Here is a 21,045-nt window from a genome sequence, read left to right on the forward strand (position 1 = left end):
GATATGCTCCACGCTTGTATTATAGACTTTGGAGGTTCTTGGGATCATTTCTTGCCACTGGCGGAGTTTGCTTATAATAATAGCTACCAGTCGAGCATTCAAATGGCTCCATATAAGGAATTATACAGAAGGCAATGCCGATCGCCAGTTGGTTGGTTTGAACCGGGAGAGGCTCGGTTGTTGGGTACCGATTTGGTACAGGATGCCTTGGATAAGGTTAAGATTATTCAGGATTGACTTCGCACAGCTCAGTCTAGGCAAAAGAGTTATGCCGACCGTAAAGTTTGTGATATTACATTCATGGTTGGAGAAAGAATATTGATCCGGGTTTCACCTATGAAAGGTGTAATGAGGTTCGGAAAGAAGGGCAAGTTGAGCCCTAGGTATATCGGACCCTTTGAAATTCTTGAAAGGGTGGGTGAAATAGCCTACGGGCTTGCATTACCACCTAGTTTATCAGCGGTTCATCTGGTGTTCCATGTGTCTATGTTCCAGAAATATCATGGTGATCCGTCCAATGTGTTAGATTTCAGCTCAGTTCAATTGGACAAAGATTTGACTTACGAAGAGGAGCCGGTGGCTATTCTAGCCCGGCAGGTCCGATAGTTGAGGTCAAAGAGTTATCCTTCAGTTCGGGTGCAATGGAGAGGGCAGCCAGTAGGGGCATCTACCTTGGAGTCCGAGTCGGACATGCGGAGTAAATATCCACAATTATTCACTAGCTCAGGTACTTTTTTCTAACTCCGTTCGAGGACGAACGTTTGTTTTAGAGGTGGAGAATGTGATGACCCAAAATGTCATCTTTAAATTTAATAAGTAATTCTGTGTTCTAAGACCTCGAAAAGCACCATTTATCATTCCTCGACTTGCGTGTGCAGTCCATAAAATTTTTAGGAAAGTTTTTATGTGAAAATTGGATTAAAATGTGAAATAGAGCTTTAAAACTTAACTGAGTTGACTTTGGTTAATATTTTGAGCAAACGGACCCGGATCAGTGTTTTGGAAGTTCCGGTAGCTCTATATTGTGATTTGGGACTTGGGCGTATGCTCGGAATTTAATTTTGAGGTCCCTAGCTCAAGTTATGACCATTTAACGGAAACTAGTAATTTAAAGGCTAAAGATTTCCAAGTTTGATCACGGGGTTGACTTTTTGATATCGGAGCTAGAATCCGATTCTGGAAATTTGAACAGCTCCGTTATGTTATTTATGACTTGTGTGCCAAATTTGAAGTCATTCCGGATTCATTTAATATGTTTTGGCACGAGATTTGCAAATTGAAAAGTTAAAACTCAAAGTTCGAATCGGGGTGTGAATTGTAATTCCAGCATTGTTTGACGTGATACGAGACCCTGAGTAAGTCCGTATTATGTTATTGGACTTGTTGATATATTTGTACGGGGTCCCAAGTACCCCTAGAGTGATACGGATTAAAATCGGATAAAAAATTGGACTTAAGCAAAATTTTAATTTTTGCCTTCTGTTGTAATCGCACCTGCAGATTTTTTACCATAGGTGCGAGCTCGCAGAAGCGAGCCTTCGATCGCAGATGCACCCGGGTGTAGCTGGGCAAAAGTCCGCAGGTGCGAAAACCTGCACGCACCCGCGCGTCCGCAGAAGCGAAGGCAGCACAGGTGCGCATTTTTCCTCCGCAGGTACAAGGCCTCGCCTGGCAGCCCCATTTCGCAGATGCGAGCTCGCATGTGCGAGCCCAGGCACCGCAGGTGCGGAAATGCCTGGGCAGTGTATATATCGAAGAGTCCTAAATTATTTTCACATTTTGGTTATTTTGAGCTCGGTTAAGGCGAATATTTGGGCGATTTTCACGGAAAATATTAGAGTAAGTGTTCCTTATCCTATATTGATTATATTTCATGATTCCATACTCGTTTATATCATGAATCCGTGAATTTATGGAAGAAAAATCAGATTTTTCTAAAATATTCCAAAAACGAGAAATTTAGATTTGAAGGTCCATTTGATATCGAAATTGGATAATTTTTATTTGGTTGAACTCGTATCGGAACGGGTGTTCGGATTTCATGAGTTTTTTCGAGATTTGAGACGTGGGTCCCACTATCGAATATTTTAATAAATTTCGGATTATTTATCCGGAAAATTTATAAATTCATATGGAATTAATTCCTATGATTAGTATTGAATATATCAAATTGTTTGTGAATAGATTTGAAGCCTTCGGAGACAAATTTAAAAGGAAAGGTTGTAGTTGAGTAATCGGTTGGAATTTGCAAAGCGAGGTAAGTGTCGTGGTTAACCTTGACTTGAGGGAATAGATCCCTTAAATGATTTGTTATATGAATTGCATGTGAACGACGTATAGGCGAGGTGACGAATGTCTATACGTCGTCAAATTAATTGTTTGCCTGCTTACTTGAAAAATCATAAATTGTTTAAAATCATAACTTAATTATTATAATAATTGTTTCTCTCCTATTCTTTGCCAAATATTAATTCTTAAATTCCTATAATAATTGCTACATGCTTATTTGAATTATGTGCATTAATTGCTACTTGACATTTAGCATATTAAATATTAAACTGTCTATTTTCTCTATGATTTTCATAATAAATTATTATTTGTCATTGTTTGGTTCATAAATAAATTATAATTATTGTGTGCCTTGCTGCTTAATAATTTCTCATTGGACGTGGTGTTTATTGGAGTAAATTTTATTACATTTATGAGTTATTTAAAATTATATTGGGGGAACGGGTTGCACGCCGCAACGGAAATAAAAGTATATATATATATATATATATATATTGGGGGATCGGATTACACGCCGCAATAGACTTATTTAAAAGTCAATATTGGGGGATCAGATTGCACGCCACAATAGACTTATCTAAAGTCAATATTAGGGGATCGGATTGCACGCCGCAACATACTTATTTAAAAGTCTATATATATATACTTGATTGAAATAAATATATGACAGACTTGGTTAAAAGGAATATATTGTGAGAGCTGGTTGCACGCTGCAACAGAAATGAATGTGAATATATTGTGAGAGCGGGTTGCACGCTGCAACAGAATTGATTGAAATGATAATGAATTATGACTGCTGAGTTGGCTTCAATTATTATAAATGAGTTACCTGTTTTATTTCTATTATTTGTTGTTGTCATTAATATTGCGTACAGGTTAATATAAGTGAACCGCCTTAGCCTCGTCACTACTTCGTCGAGGTTAGGCTCAACACTTACCAGTACATGGGGTCGATTGTACTGATACTACATTCTGCACTTCTTGTGCAGATTTTGGAGTTGGTCCCAGCAGCGTACCATAGACTTGCTCGGATTTCAGCTACCAGAGGAGACTTGAGGTATAACTGCATGGCGTCCGCAGTTCTGAAATCCCCATCTATTTTACTTTAGCTGTGTGTTTATTTTTAGACAACTTTATTTTATTCAGACCTTTATTTGTATTGATTCTAGAAGCTCGTGCACTTGTGACACAATTCTAGGATGGTATTTTGACACCGTTATTTTTATGGATTATTTCACTATGTTTCAAACTTTTCTTCCGCCTTTGTTTCCTTGATTATTAATAATATAAAAATTATTTTAAAAATAGATAATATTATTCTAACGTTAGCTTGCCTAGCAAGTGAAATGTTAGGCGCTATCACGGTCCGAAGGTGGGAATTTCGGGTCGTGACACCAATAACCTCAATAAATCACAATAATCTCTTAAGTTTGAAAATATAATATTTGAATTCAATATAAAACCTCACAATTTCAGAAACAAAAAACTCCCAAAACCCGGTATCACTAAGTACATGGGCATCTAAATAATAACAAAGTCTGACTGATAAGAACAGAATAGTACAATAACTGAAAGGAAAGAGAGCCAAGGTCTGCAGACCCCAAGCAGCTACCTTGATAGTCTCCAACAGATAAATCCTCAAATCTGGCAACCGCCGTATCGGAAAGTACTTAGATCTGCACACGAGGTGCAGAGTATAGTATGAGTACAACCAACTCAATAAGTAACAAGACTAACCTCTAGGATGAAAGTAGTGATGAGATTAACATGTACATTCTAGTGCAGAAATAACAGTACAGAAATGTAGGCATGCTTTCCAGTTCAACAGTTAAACTCCGTACAGGAAAAATAGATAAAATCTGCATGATATGAGAAATATGACATCTCTATATCTACATGCCAAAGTATATGTTGTATGTGATGTACCACAATGAAAACCTCGTGTATTCACACTCTCAGAATACTCAATCACTCAGTACTGTATATGGCCAATCCAGCCCAGGGAAGATCCATCCAGTATATATACACATCAACTGACAATCAGCCAATCAGTACTGTATAAGGCCAATTTACAGTCAGTCACTCAGTACTTTATAAGGCCAATCCAGCCCAGGGGAAGATCCATCCCCAAATATAGATGATTCGGACAAGATCCATGCCCAGGGAAGATCCATCTTTCAATATAAATGCTTCGGGAAAGATCCATGCCCAGGGAAGATCAGTCTCTCAATGTAAATCAACCGCGCTCACTGTGGGGGGTGCAGACTCCGTAGGGGCTCTTTCAGCCCAAGCGCTATAATAGCCAGATCCATGCATAAATAAATAAGTCATGTTGTGGCGTGCAGCCCGATCCCATAAATATCACTTAAAATCTCCAGCTTCTCGGGCTCTCAATGACATGAAAATCAACCCGACATGATGATATGATGTATCAATGAATGACAACAGAGACTGAGATATGATATGCAAATGATAGATGTGACTGAGTACAAAATTACAATTCAAATGAATAATTCAACAGCAACATAACCTTATGGGCCCCAAAGTATCAGCACGTAGACTAAACATGATCTTTAATACGAGTCTCAGCTCAATTTCTCTAGCATGTGGAGGACATGCAAATAATGACATGATTTTTTAATTTTACAACTCCACAGAATTTATTTAAGTCACTATTTATATAGTGTACGCCCATACGCTCATCACCTAGCATGTGCGTCACCTCCAACAATTGATAGAATACAAAATTCGAGAGAACCAAGTTTAAAAATGTTACTTATCTCAAACCGTGTAATTCTTTACTCCGCTATACCCTTGCCTCGCGAATCGGCCTCCGAACACCTCGAATCTGGTCACAATTAATTCATTTCATTCAATAGAAATTATTGGAATTAATTCCATATGAAAATACTAATATTCCAATAAAATTCAAAATTTAACTCAAAAATTGCCTGTGGGGCTCACGTCTCGGAACCCGACAAAAGTTACAAAATATGAACGCTCATTCAACCACGAGTCCAACCATACCAATTTTACCAAATTCCGACATCATCTCGACCCTCAAATCTTCAAATTAAACCAAAAGGGTTTTCACAATTTTCCAATTTAAATCACCAATTAAATATTAAAAACAACCATGGATTCGGGTAATTTGACCAATATTGAGTCAAGAACACTTATCCCGTTGTTTTCCTTGAAAATCTCCCGAACATCTCCTCTCTCCGAGCTCCAAATCGTTAAAAATAGAAAATGGGACCAAGTCCCATTTTCAGAACTTAAACTCTCTGCCTAGTCATTTGCTCCATGCAATCGCGGAAAATATCACGCGATCGCAAAGCACAGTTTTCCCTTGACCAGTTTTAACCTTACGCAATCGCGGACCTGTCCACATGATCGCGAAGCTCAACTTCACAAACCTACGTGATCGCGGACTCATCCGCGCGATCGCGAAGCATAAACGCGTGACCTCCACTTCTGCTCCATTTCCTCTACGCGAACGCGACCTTAGCCACGCGTTTGCGAATCACAAAATCCCAGAACTACGCGATCATAACCCTCTTCACGCGATCGCGAAGAGAAAATTTCTCCACTGCCCAGCTAAGCCTACGCGATCATGAACCTTCTCACGCGATCGCGTAGAAGAAAACCAGACAGTGCATCAGAAAAACTCCAGCAAAGTTCAAAGTCCAAAATTTAATCCGTTAACCATCCGAAACTCACCCGAAGCCCCCGGGACCTTTACCAAATATACCAATAAGTCCCAAAAAATCATACGAACTTAGTCAAAACCTAAAATCACATCAAGCAACGCTAAAAATACGAATCATACCCCAATTCAAGCCTAACAAAACTATGAAGTTCCAACATCTACATTCGACGTCGAAACCTATGAAATCAAGTCTGATTAACCTCAAATTTTGCACACAAGTCATAAATGACATAACGGACTTATTCAAATTTTCAGAACTAGATTCCGATCCCGATATCAAAAGTCAACTCCCCGGTTAAACTTTCTATTTTCGCCATTTCAAGCCTAATTTAACTACGGACTTCCAAATAATTTTTTGGATACACTCCTAAGTCCAAAATCACCACACAGAGCTATTGGAATCATCAAAACTTTATTCCGGGGTCGTTTACAAATAGGTCGACATCCAGCCAATATTTTTAACTTAAGTTTTAAACCTTGAAACTACGTGTTCTAATTCATTCCAAGACCTCATCGGACCCGAACCAATTACCCCGGCAAGTCATATAACAACTATAAAGCATAAATTGAGCAGTAAATGGGGAAACAGGGTTGTAATACTCAAAACGACCGGTCGTGTCGTTTCATTCTCCCCCTCTTAAACAAACGTTCGTCCTCGAACGAGTTTAGAATTATACCTGGAGTCTCAAATAGGCGTGGATATTTTATCCGCATCTCCCGCTCAGTCTGCCAAGTAGCTTCTCCGACCGGCTGACCTCTCCACTGTACTTTTACTGAAGCTAAGTTCTTTGATCTTAACTTCCAAACCTGCCGGTCCAAAATAGCCACCGGCTCCACATCATAAGTCAAATTACCATCTAACTGCACTGTACAGAAATCCAAAACATGAGACGAATCTCCAAAATACTTCCGGAGCATAGATACAGGAAACACTGGATGAACACCCGATAGATTAGGCGGCAATGCAAGTTCATAAGCCACCTCTCCAATCATCTTAAGTATTTCAAAAGGTCCAATATACCTAGGACTCAACCTGCCCTTCTTCCCAAATCTCATAACACCCTTCATAGGCAAAACTCGGAGTAGTACCTTCTCTCCTACCATGTAAGCAACATCGCGAACCTTCCGGTCGGGATAACTATTCTGTCTAGACTGCGCCATGTGAAGTCATTCCTGAATCAATTTAACCTTTTCCAAAGCATTCTGAACTAAATCAGTACCCAATAGCCTAGCCTCACCTAGCTCAAACCAACCCACCGGAGACATCGTCTCCCATATAAACCCTCATACGGAGCCATCTGAATGCTCGATTGGTAGCTGTTATTATAGGAAAACTCTACCAATGGCAGAAACTGGTCCCAAGAACCCCCAAAATCCTTAACACATGCATTTAGCATATCTTCTAATATCTGAATAGTGCGCTCGGATTGTTTTCCCGTCGGAGGGTGAAATGTTGTACTCAACTGTACTTGTGTGCCTAACTCTCGCTGTACTGTCCTCCAAAACTGTGATGTAAACTGCATGCTCTGATCTGAAGTGATGGGCACTTGCACACCGTGAAGGCGAACAATCTCACGGATATAAATCTCAGCCAACCGCTCTGAAGAATAAGTAGTACCGATTGGAATAAAATATGCGGACTTGGTCAACCGATCTACAATCACCCAAACATCATCAAACTTCCTCAAAGTGCGTGAGAGTCTAACTATGAAGTCCATGGTAATACGCTCCCACTTCCATTCTGGAATTTCAAGTCTCTGAAGCAATTCGCCCGATCTCTGATGCTCGTACTTCACCTGCTGACAATTTAAACACCGAGCTACGAACCCCACTATATCTTTCTTCATTTTTCTCCACCAATAGTGATGTCTCAAGTCTTGATACATCTTTGCGGTACCTGGATGAATGGAATACTGCGAACTGTGGGCTTCTTCAAGAATCAATTCACGCAGCCCATCTACATTTGGCACACAAATACGACCCTGCATCCTCAACATACCATCATCTCCGATAGTGACATCTTTGGCATCACCGTGCTGAACTGTGTCCTTCAAGACAAACAAATAGGGATTATCATATGTCGCTCTCTGATGCAGTCATATAAGGAAGACCGAGAAACCACACAAGCTAGAACCCGACCGGGCTTCGAAATATCTTATCTCACAAGCTGATTGGCCAAGGTCTTAACATCGACTGCAAGAGGCCTTTCGCCAACAGGAATGAATGCAAGGCTACCCATACTCACCGCCTTTCTACTCAAGGCATCGGCCACCACATTGGCCTTCCCGGGATGATACAGAATAGTAATATCATAATTCTTTAGCAGCACCAACCATCTCTGCTACCTCAAATTTAGAGCCTTCTGTTTGAATAAGTGCTGAAGACTTCGATGATCTGTAAATACCTCACAAGACATACCATAGAGATAGTGCCTCCAAATCTTCAATGCATGAACAATGACTGCCAATTCTAAATCATGAACAAGGTAGTTCTTTTCATGTGGCTTCAGCTGGCGTGAAGCATAAGCAATAACTCTAACCTCCTGCATTAAGAAACACCCAATACCAATCCGAGAAGCATCACAATACACTGTATAATAACCAGAAGCTGAAGGTAAAACTAGAACTGGAGTTGTGGTCAAGGCAGTCTTAAGCATCTGAAAGCTCTCTTCACACTCATCCGACCACCTGAATGGAGCACCTTTCTGGGTCAATTTAGTTATAGGCACGCTAATAGACGAGAAGCCCTCCACAAAGCGACGATAATAACTAGCCAAACCGAGAAAACTCCAAATCTCAGTAGCTGAAGATGGCTTGGGCCAACTCTAAACTGCCTCATCTTCTTCGGATCCACCTTAATTCCCTCACCAGACTATGTGTCCCAAGAACCCCACTGAACTAAGCCAGAACCCACACTTAGAGAATTTGGCATAAAGTTTCTCCTCCCTCAGTCTCTGTAACACAATACTCAAGTGATGTGTATGTTCCTCCTGGCTAAGTGAGTACACCAAGATATCATCAATAAATACTACGACAAACAAATCAAGATACGACTGGAATACACTATTCATCAAGTGCATAAATGCTGCTGGGGAGTTAGTCAACCCAAAAGACATCACGGGAAATTCATAGTGACCATAACGGGTCCTGAATGCCATCTTTAGAATATCCGAGTCCCGAATTGTCAGATGATGATACCCAGACCTCAAATCAATTTTGGAGAACACCCTTGCTCCCTAAAGCTGGTCAAATAAGTCATCAATACGTGGTAAAGGATACTTGTTCTTGATTGTAACTTTGTTCAACTGTCTGTAGCCGATGCACATCCGCATAGTACCAACTTTTCATTTTCACAAATAGAACCGGTGCACCCAAGGTGACACACTAGTCCTAATAAACCCTTTACCAAGAAGTTCCTGAAGTTGCTCTTTCAATTCTTTCAATTCAGATGGTGCTATACGATACAGAGAAATGGAAATGGGCTGAGTGCCCGGCACTAAGTCAATACCGAAATCAATGTCCCTGTCGGATGGCATACCCGGCAGGTCTACAAGAAATACATCTAGAAAATCCCGCACTACCGGTACAGAATCAATACTAGGAGTGTATGCATCAAAATCTCTCACAAAGGCCAAATATGACAAACATCCCTTCCCAACCATACGTTGAGCCTTCAAGTAAGAAATTACCCTGCTGGGAACATAATCTGGAGAACCTCGCAACTCGATTTGGCAATCCTGGTATCGCCAACGTCACCGTTTTTGTGTGACAGTCCAGAATAACATGACATGAAGACAACTAATCCATATCCAAGATTACATATAAATCAACCATACTAAGCAATAAGAGATCAACTCTAGTCTCTAGTCTCCCAATAGTTACCACACATGACCGATACACACGATCAACTATAATAGTATCGCCCACCGGCATAGATACACAAATTGGTAAAACTAAGGACTCAGGGGGCATATCCAGATAACGTACAAATATAATTAAACATACAAATATGTGGAACCAGTGTCAAATAATATATAAACTTCCCTATTACACACTGGGACAATACCTGTGATCACTGCATCAGAAGCAACGACATCTGGCCTGGCAGGAAAAGCATAGAATCGGGCTTGACCGCCACCTGATCGGCCTCCCCCTCTTGGGCGACCTCTAGCTGACTGGCCCCCACCCCGAGCTGGCTGGGCAGGTGGTGAAGCAACTATTGCTGAAGTCATAGCCTGACTCCTCTGCTGAGCTGAACCTCCCGTAAGGCGGGGGCAATATCTCTATATGTGAACCAAATCTCCACACTCAAAGAAACCTCTCTCTAAAAATGTTGGCAAGTTTTGAGGCGGACCTCGAGAACCAGAATAACTACCCGAAGGACCTGGTACAGATGAACCCTAAACTGGTGGTGCACGAGATAAACTCTAAGCTGGAAGTGCACTAAGAGAAGACTGACTCTGTCGAGCACTATATGAACCATGGATAGCTGATGCACCACGATGAGCTGGACGAACCATCTGAGCGGGCCTATAAGGACGACCCCGGCTGTGATAGGGCTGTCCTCCAGAAAAAACACCGCTGGAATTATCCAGACCACGAGACCTCTTGGCCTCCCTCTCCTTACGCTCCTGAGTATGGACCATCTCTAGCTGTCGAGCACTATCAACCACCTCGTCGAATTCGGCACCTTCTACATTCCCGAGAGTCATAACAAAATGGAACTGATAGTTGAGGCCATTTATGAACCTCTTGACCTTTTCCCTCTCAGTGGGAACCAACCAAACTGCATGACGAGCCAATTCTAAAAACCGTATCTCACACTGAGTCACGGATAAGTCCTCCTGACGTAAATATTCGAACTGCCTGCGCAGTTCCTCTCTACGGGTCTATGGCACACAATTCTCCAGAAATAATACGGAGACCTCATTCCATGATAGTGGTGCTGCACTAACTGGTTTGCTCCTCTCATAAGTCTCCAACTATCTGAAGGTTGCTCCGATCAACTGAAAAGTAGTAAATGAGACCTCACTGGTCTCCAGAATACCCGCTATACGAAGAATCCGATGGCATCTTTCCAAGAAATCCTGAGCATCCTCTGACTCAGCACCGCTAAATGATGGAGGTCGAAGCCTCCCAAATCTACTGGAGCCTAAGCAGCTGTAACCGGCTAGGCTGGTAGTGCCCCGGTATCTGAAGTCCCTGTACTACCTGCTCTGGATTACGGGCAACAGGGGTATGAGTACCTCTCCCGCCCTGAGAAGTGACAGGTGCGGCCCGAGCCGAAACCACCTGAGCAAGGCTAGTGCAAACAGTCAATATATGTGCTAAAGCCTCCTAAAGGCCTGGAATCACAATAGGCACAGCTGGTGCCTGAGCTGGTCCTGTCGGCTCAACTATATCTGGAATCTGCTCCTGAGCTGGAGTAATTGGTGGTGCTATAGGCGCTGCTCCAACTGCTGTACGAGCTACACCTCGACCTCTACCACGGATCCTGCCTCTCGCAGCCCTAACTGGTGGCACTGTGGATGACCGTCCGATCCGGTAGTACGTGTCCTCACCATCTGTGAGAGAATAGGATAACAGAAATTTATTTTCCGGAATCAACAAATTTGCACGATAGAATACAAGAAAGTGAAATGTTTTCCTAAGGGTTCGGCAGCCTCTCGAAGATAAGTACAGACGTCTCCGTACCGATCTGCAAGATTCTACTAAACCTGCTCATGACTCGTGAGACCTATGTAACCTAGGCTCTAATACAAACTTCTCACGACCCAAAATACTAACCTGTTGTGATGCCGCCTATCTCAATACTAGGCAAGCCGATAACCTCAATAAATCACAATAATCTCTTAAGTTTGAAAATAGAATATTTGAATTCAATAGAAAACCTCACAATTTCAGAAACAAAACACTCCCAAATTCCGGTGTCACTGAGTACATGAGCACCTAAATAATAACAAAGTCTGATTGATAAGAACACTGTTTGAAAATATAGAACAGTACAATAACTAAAAGGAAAGAGAGTCAAGGCCTGCGGATGCCAAGCAGCTACCTTGATAATCTCCAACAGATAAATCCTTAAATCTGGAAACCGTCGTATCCGGAAATACCTGGATCTGTACACGAGGTGTAGAGTATAGTATGAGTACAACCAACTCAATAAGTAACAAGACTAACCTCTGGGCTGAAAGTAGTGACGAGATCAATAGGTACAGTCTAGTATAGAAATAACAGTACAGAAATGTAGGCATGTTTTCCAGTTCAACAATTAAACTCCGTACAGGAAAAATAGATAAAATCTGCATGATATGAGAAATATGACATCTCTATATCTACATGCCAAAGTATATGTTGTATGTGATGTACCACAATGAAAACCTCGTATACTCACATTCTCAGAATACTCAATCACTCAGTACTGTATATGGTCAATCCAGCCAAGGGAAAATCCATCCCATATATATATATATATATACATCAACTAACAGTCAGTCACTCAGTACTGTATAAGTTCAATCCAGCCCAGGAGAAGATCTATCCCCAAATATAAATAATTCGGACAAGATCCATGCAGAGGGAAGACCCATTCATCAATATAAATGCTTCGGGCAAGATCCATGCCCAGGGAAGATCAGTCCCTCAATGTAAATCAACCGCGCTCACTAGGGAGGTGCAGACTTCGGAGGGGCTCCTTCAGCCCAAGCGCTATAATAGCCAGATCCAGGCATAAATAAATAAGGCATGATGCGGCGTGTAGCCCGATCCCATAAATATCACTTAAACTTTCCAGTCTCTCGGGCTCTCAATGACATGAAAATCAACCCGACATGATGATATGATGTATCAATGAATGATAACAGAGAGTGAGATATGATATGCAAATGATAGATGTGACTGAGTACAAAATTACAATTCAAATGAATAATTCAACAGCAATATGACCCTATGGGTCCCAAAGTATTGGCACGTAGCCTAACCATGATCTTTAATACGAGTCTCAGCTCAATTTCTCTAGCACGTAGAGGATATGCGAATAATGACTTGATTCTTTAGTTTTACAACTCCACAGAATTTATTTAAGTCACCATTTCTATGGTGTACGCCCATACACTCGTCACCTAGCAAGTACGTCACCTCCAATAATTGATAGAACACAAAATTCGGGGATTCATATCCTTAGAACCATGTTTAAAAATGTTACTTACCTCAAACCGTGTAATTCTTTACTCCACTATACCCTTGCCTCACGAATCGGCCTCCAAACGCCTCGAATCTGGTCAGAAGTAATTCGTTTAAGTCAATACAAATTATTGGAATTAATTCCATATGAAAATACTAATTTTCCAATAAAATCCAAAATTTAACTCAAAAATCGCCCATGGGGCCCACGTATCGGAACTCGACAAAAGGTACAAAATATGAACGAACATTCAACCACGAGTCAAACCATACCAATTTTATCAAATTTTGACACAATCTTGACCCTCAAATCTTCAAATTAAACCAAGAGGATTTTCTTGAAAATCTCCCAAAAATCGCCTCTCCCCGAGCTCCAAATCGTTAAAAATGTCCCATTTTTAGAATTTAAACTCTCTGCCAAGTCATTTGCTCTACGCGATCGCGGAAAATCTCACGTGATCGCGAAGCACAATTTTTCTTGACCAATTTTAACCTTACGTGATCGCAGACATGTCCACGTGATCGCGAAGCTACAGACCTACGCGATCGTGGACTCGTCCACGCGATCGCGAAGCACAAACGCGTGACCTCCACTTCTGCTCCATTTCCTCTATGCGAATGCGACCTTAGCCACGCGTTCGCGAATCAGAAAATCCCAGAACTACGCGATCGCAGCCCTCTTCACGCGATCGCGAAGAGCAAATTTCTCCACCGCCCAGCTAAGCTTACGCGATCGCGAACCTTCTCACGCGATCGTGTAGAAGGAAACCAGACAGTGCATCGGAAAAATTCCAGCAAAGTTCAAAGTCCAAAATTCAATCTGTTAACCATCCGAAACTCACCCCAGGCCCCCGGGACCTCAACCAAATATACCAATAAGTCCCAAAATATCATACGAACTTAGTCGAAACCTCAAATCACATCAAACAATGCTAAAATTACGAATCATACCCCAATTCAAACGTAATGAAACTAAGAAATTTCAACTTCTACATTCAATGCCGAAACCTATAAAATCAAGTCCGATTGACCTCAAATTTTGCACACAAGTCATAAATGACATAACAGACCTATTTAAATTTTCAGATCTGGATTCCGACGAAAGTCAACTCCCTGGTCAAACTTCCAAACTTAACTTCCTATTTTCGCCATTTCAAGCCTAATTTAACTACGGGATTCCAAATAATTTTTCGGACATACTCCTAAGTCCAAAATCACCATACGGAGCTATTGGAATCATCAAAACTTTATTTCGGGGTCGTTTACACATATGTCGACATCCGGCCAACCTTTTCAACTTAAGATTTAAACTTTGGAACTAAATATTTTAATTCATTCCAAGACTTTACCGGACCCGATCCAATTACCCCGGCAAGTCATATAACACTGTAAAGTATAAATTGAGCAGTAAATGGGAAAACGGGGTTGTAATACTCAAAACGACCGGCCGAGTCGTTACACAGTCGAATATACTTAAAAAAGATATTTAGTTACTTATTAAAAAGTCACAACTTTTTAGAAATGACATTTCAAATAAATTATTATTATTTTTGTTAAAAAAAATATTACTCTTACATTTTTTATTTTCTATAAATAAGGTAATTACGATTTTAAGAAGGATATTTTGGTAATCCAACTTTTTACTTAAGGAGGAACAAGAAAAAAAGAAAAGAGTTTAAAATATCCTCATGTGGATTTTTGATTTGTCGAATACTTGGCTAATTGGTTTTTTCTCCGATGAAAATACCCATAGGAGCATATAAAAGATGCCTCGTCCTGTTGAATTTTGGGTCAAATATGAAAATTCTAGATAGTATGCTGCCAAAAATTAATTTTCTTTACTTTGAAATATTAAGTAACGTTGGAGATGAGACCAACATGATATTCCCATTGTTTATTTAATATTTGTTGGTGAATTAGTTATGAACTATTCAAGCTGATCTCACATAATAGGACCAAACAATCCTCAAACCTAGCCGACGTTCTTAAATGCTTAAACGGTCGCTATCTCTAACAATAACTTTTTTGATCAATTGATACCTCTATATATGTTTTATTAGTAACAAATTAATTTATTGAGTTGTTGCATTCCGTGTTGCTTTTAATCAACTTGTGATTAGTTTATGTGTCCGCTTGATTGATACTTATAAGAAACAAAAAACATCAAGCTCTATGACCGTTTTCAAATTTGATTAATTATTGAATACCAACAAATGATTCATCGTAGTTTATGTGTTTGAAGCATTATTAGTAAGTGTATCACTCATTCTTAAACGCTATGAAAACTGAAAATTATTAGGAAATATGTTTTTGAGTTTAACTTCGATATATTACTAGTGAAAAAAAATTCACTATCAGATTACCTAAAGATAATTACATATAATTATCTATATTAAGTAAAATTAATAATCCAAAATATATGAGGATAACCTTTTATAAAATGTTTAAAAACATTTACGTACCATATTAAAATTTTATGTTGTCACTATATGCAAATTAAATACCTTACTAAAGGATCATTTCAACATCTTGATAAGTTTGTCTCTGAGCATTCTTTAATTTGGTAAAAAGAAAACAAAAGAAAATACTCATTTACTTTCCCATGGATTAAAAGAGAGTAGAAAATGTCAACAGGATCAGAAATCACTAAGATTCTGACTCATAACTTGAAGGTTCCAATTGTAACCTACTAATCACTTATTGTCCTATCGGGCACAAAGGAAAAAAAAAAGATAGTAATTTTGTTTTATTTTATGTGATATTATTTTTTTTATTAATATATTCTAAAAATTAATATAGCATATTTTTACATAACTAAAATAATTTGATTATAAACTTCTCATTGAAATATCATATACAAAATCACAAGCTTCAAATATTTTTCTTTTCTAGTTTATACTTTATTCTAAAGATACCTCCTTGGGCATGAGATTACCTTAGTTACCTAAAGAGAGAGTGAATCAGTAATTGACTTTTATTATTGTCGGCGTCTTTGTGTCCCCTTTTAATGTTAAATATATATATTTAACGTTTAATTATTTGCAATATCATTGTGCAAATCAATTAGCAATTCTTCTGCACATTTATTTTTGTCAAAATCTCCAGATTTCAGTTCCTGGCCTTAAAACAGTTGCTTGTTCAGTTTAATCAAAGTGCAGAAACTATATGGGAAAAGACGTTGAAGAACAGCTAAGCCTAAACGAAGATTCCAAGGTATGCATGACCTCTTCTATATCTTCTGAGTGATGAAGATCTTGTACTAATTAATCCAAGATTTCAGTCTAATGAGTTTCAATTAATAAAGCTTCAACTTCATTGATTGATTTTGCTTTTTTCCTCTTAATTCTTCTTGTTTAGGATGGTGAGGTTATAGAATCTTTGTTACCCCCTATACCAAGATCACCAATTAATAGCAGACCAAATAGCATGGTGGTTAAGGCAAGTTCAATTTCTCTCTATCTATATGTTATTTTTAGAGTAAATTTTATGGACGGTCATTCAACTTTTTGTTCATTACCTAAAAGTATTTTTCTTTCTTTTGTTATGTAAAAGTCATTCAACTGTGTGTTTATTACCTAAAAGTCATTTTTTCTCCTTTGTTACACAAAAATTATTTTACTATGCTCTAGTTATCACAATAATCACTTTGATAAAATTTTACAAACCTTTCACCTGAAAAGTCTATTATGCCCTTGACATTATAAATCCTCTCATTTATGTAATATATTCGTACATTTAATTTTTTCTTAATATTAATTTTCAAGATATATAAGTAGCATTATTAAAATTGTCATTAACATTACCGTGAACAAATCTCAAGTCCACGTTCTTAATCATGATTAACGAAATATGTTTAATGAAAATAAAAAAATCAAAGCTCATTGATTTATCAGCCAAGCCATATCCATTAATTTAATAAATAAAATACCCATATTTAACAAAATAACACATCAGATTAATAATTTCAAATAAATAATATTAACAGATTAAGCATTAAATAACTTAATATTAAACACAAATATATTTGAAACTTTTTTTAAAATTTTTATTGACTATAAAAATATTATTTGTTAAACAAATATATTTTTATTATTTTAAATAAATATTAAAAAATAAATATTTTTTTATCATTTTTATATTTAAAATATGTTCATGTTTGAATATGATTAAACAAATTGAGTGCCATGAAAAATAATTAAATGTATGAATATATTATAAAAATAATAAATAAAATAATTTAAAGTTATTTTAATTATAAGTAAAATACCTAGGTAAAAATATATTATATAGTATATAATTTAGAAGGTATTACATAAATGAGAGGATTAATGTCAAGGACATAATAGACTTTTCAAGTAAAAATATTATAAAATCTGGCCAAGGTATTTTTTGTGATAAATTGAGTAAAGTAAAATAATTTTTGTGAAACAAAAGAAAGAAAAATGACTTTTGGGTAATGAACACAAAGCTGAATGATTATTACGTAACAAAAAGAAGAAAAGTCACTTTTGCGTAATGAACATAAAGTTGAATGATTATCCATAAAATTTAGTCTTATTTTTATGATAATTGGGTTGGTATGGTTGATGAAATTGAAAGGACATGAAACTAATTAGTTGCAAAATTCAATGCAAACATTGCTAAAAACTTATTGTTCCTCTGGTTTCCAATCTTCTTTCACATTTAGTTCTCACAAAGTATTTTCTGGTGGTTGGTTGGAGATTATGAAAATAAGTACCGAAAAAATATTTATTGAAATTTATAATAATATTAGCAAAATGGATGGTGTTTTGATAAAATTGTTGAGTATTGATGATTGATAATAATGTCTAGGGGTTTGGTTAAAGCAATAATATGAAGTTAAAATTTTAAATAATTTTGAAGGAAAATGACTTCCGCCCAAAAGTAAGGGAGGTCATCATTTTCCCCCTTTTGGTGGAAGACTTTTCCCTGAAAAACATTTTCTGAAAAAAAAAAACAACACCATAATAATAACTTTTCTTTTTTGAAAAATATTTTTTGTCATGAGTTATTTCATGTTATGAGCTTAAAAGAGTATGTTTTGATTAAGATTTGTTGACAAAATAACAGAAAGCAAATACTGTAATTCCAGCCCATTTGGTGGCAGAAGCTATATCAACACTCCATGGCCTTGATTTAAGATGGTCAGGGCCAATAACACCAAGTGAAATGCAATATGTTCAATAGTATGTTTTGGCCAAGTACCCTGAATATTGCAATGGACTTGTGGAAGAAGGAGACAAAATTGATCTTTATACGCTTTGTCTGACCGATGAATCATCCGCTAATGGGAAAGAAAAATCCCCAAGGAGAGAGTCGTCGTCGCCTTCTTTTCGAAGTAGTAATTCAGAGTTGGAAAAAATCCTATTGGAACCATCAAGATTGCTTGATATTCTCACCAAGAAAACTTCTTACCAAGGAAATTTTATTTCAATCCCAGAAATTCAAGTCCGAAATCGAGCTTTGCAACAATGTGGAGTAAGTGAAGAGGAGTACTTAGTTGTTTTTAGAGTTACACTAAAAGAAGCAATGATGATGATTGGAGAATGTTACCCTTTCTTCAGGGGAAATTACTACATGACAATTCTTGGTGAAGATTATGATTGTATAAGGGAATTTGTTAGTTTTAAAGATTCAAAAGTGATTGCAGCACCAGAATCATGGCTGGATTTGAGGATTAAAGGATCACAACTTAGCCAATATTTTAGGAGAAAATCTAAGCATAGTCCAAAAGGGCTATTTGCATATCCTGCTTACGTGGAAGAAACACGTTACTCGATGCATTGGATATCAGAAGCTCATAGAAATTCATGGCATATTCTGTTAGATGCTTCTGGTTTGGATGCAGGAAAAGAAAGGTTGGCTTTAGCATTGCATCGACCGGATTTCGTGTTGTATACAGTTAATAATATACATGCTCAACCCTCAAAAATCACATGCCTTCTTGTAAGGAAACAATCCTTTGAAACAGCAGCCTCTTCAGCTAATTAACTGAAGAAAGTTGAAGTGACAGAGAGACAATGTATAATTCTCTGTATACTTCTGTTCTAAAGAGATAAATATTTTCTACGTACTGGCCGTTTTTATTTGTTTTGACCTTTTGCTACTTTGAATTTTGATTATGCATATCCTTAGATTTTATATGTTCTTGCTGATGTCTTTATGTGTTGGTACATAGTTTAGTTCATGTAGGGAAATATTGGTTATATTTCTTGATTGGAAAAGTGAGTCTAAAAAAGGAAATGTTGAATTAATTAATCGTAAATTATGTGATTTTAAAACCTTCTTGCCTTCGAAAGTAGATATTTAATAGTATAGGAAACAAAATTTCCACCATAAATGCAAATCCTTCTTATATCATTCGAGAATGATTTTTTCACATAATTAAAGCTCCACAAGGTAGAACGTATCACGTCGGGGCCAAGAAAGCCGAAACAAGAGTAAACGACATCTTCGCCATCAAGCAATCCCTAGTAGAGAGACTAAGGGATTTCCTCGCCCGATTCAACAGGGTAAGGATGACCTTACCAAATGTGTCTGAGGGGATGACAGTCCCAGCCTTTCAGAATGGGTTGAGTATGGAGGGTTCAAGAGCGACCAGAAAGCTATTGAGCCGATTGATGAAGTATCCTACAACCACTTGGGATGAAATCCATAATGCCTACTGTGCAGAGGTTCGAGCAGATGATGACGACCTCAATGGACCAACCCGACGACTCATCTTGGTACAAACCGAGCCCAGGAAATAACGAAGAGATAACATGAGGAGGGATCATCCAATCTCGTAGGCAAACAGGGAACAACACCAGACTTATGTCAGGTCACCCGCCTTTCCCTCCTTTCGCTATGATGATGGCCCGTCTAGGCCGAGGACGGAGACTCACAGGAACGAGAGAGGTATGCCCCCTTTGTTATCTGCTCACAAGTTTTGTGTTTCACCTGCAGAGGTGGTCTACACCCTTGAGAAGCTTGGAACGAAGGTGAAGTGGCCGCCAAAGATTAAGTCAACCCAGATCAAATCAAGGCTATCGACGGGACACCTGAGCAATTTACTACTAAGAAGCAAGTCAAAAGGTGGACTGGTCAGATCGCCGCCCTATTGAGATTTATCTCGCGGTCGTCTGATATATGCCATAGATTTTTCGACGTACTCAAAAAGAATAACGACCTCGAGTGGACGCCCGAGTGCATGCAAGCATTGCGAGAACTGAAAGCATATTTGTCATCGCCACTTTTACTCTCGAAGCTTGTACCCGGGGAACACCTCCTCGTCTATCCCGCCGTCTCCGAAGTAGGAGTAAGTGAGGCCCTGATTCAATAAAACAAAGGTACGCAATCTCCTATTTATTATATCAGTAAAACACTTGTCAACGCCGAGACGAGGTACCCACACCTCGAGAAATTGGCCATGCAATTGGTCGTAGCTTCACGAAAGCTTAGACCCTATTTCCAGTGCCCCTATCTCAGTCGTTACCACTATCCCTCTAAGAAGCATTTTGCATCAACCCGAGCTGTCGGGGAGGCTGTCCAAATGGACCATCGAGCTAAGTGAGCATGACATCACATATCAGCCTCAAACAATAATAATGTCGCAAGTGCTCGCCGACTTCATCGCAGACTTTAGCGTGAAAGTAATTCCTGAGGCCGAGAAAGAAGCTGTTCAAGCTTCTTTTAGAACACAAGACCTTTGGGTCCTGTACACCGATGGGAAATCCAATGCCTCCGGATTCGGACTGGGACTCGTACTCGAAGTCCCCACCGGCGAAGTAATTCGCCAGTCCATAAGATGCCCGAATATGACTAACAACGAGAGCATAATTGCAGGGTTGAGGCTAGCACTCAAAT

General features: G+C 38.7%; 1 long non-coding RNA gene across 1 annotated transcript; it reads left to right on the forward strand.

Annotated features, from left to right (window-relative positions):
* The first annotated feature begins 16,226 nt into the window (after positions 1-16,226).
* Positions 16,227-19,346, forward strand: LOC104113208 (uncharacterized). The gene is made up of 3 exons (XR_011413009.1): positions 16,227-16,392; positions 16,537-16,621; positions 18,275-19,346. It is a non-coding gene; the product is annotated as an uncharacterized lncRNA (long non-coding RNA).
* The last annotated feature ends 1,699 nt before the right edge of the window (positions 19,347-21,045 follow it).

The sequence above is a fragment of the Nicotiana tomentosiformis genome, chromosome 12, assembly GCF_000390325.3.
Source record: "Nicotiana tomentosiformis chromosome 12, ASM39032v3, whole genome shotgun sequence".
Lineage (NCBI taxonomy): Eukaryota > Viridiplantae > Streptophyta > Magnoliopsida > Solanales > Solanaceae > Nicotiana > Nicotiana tomentosiformis.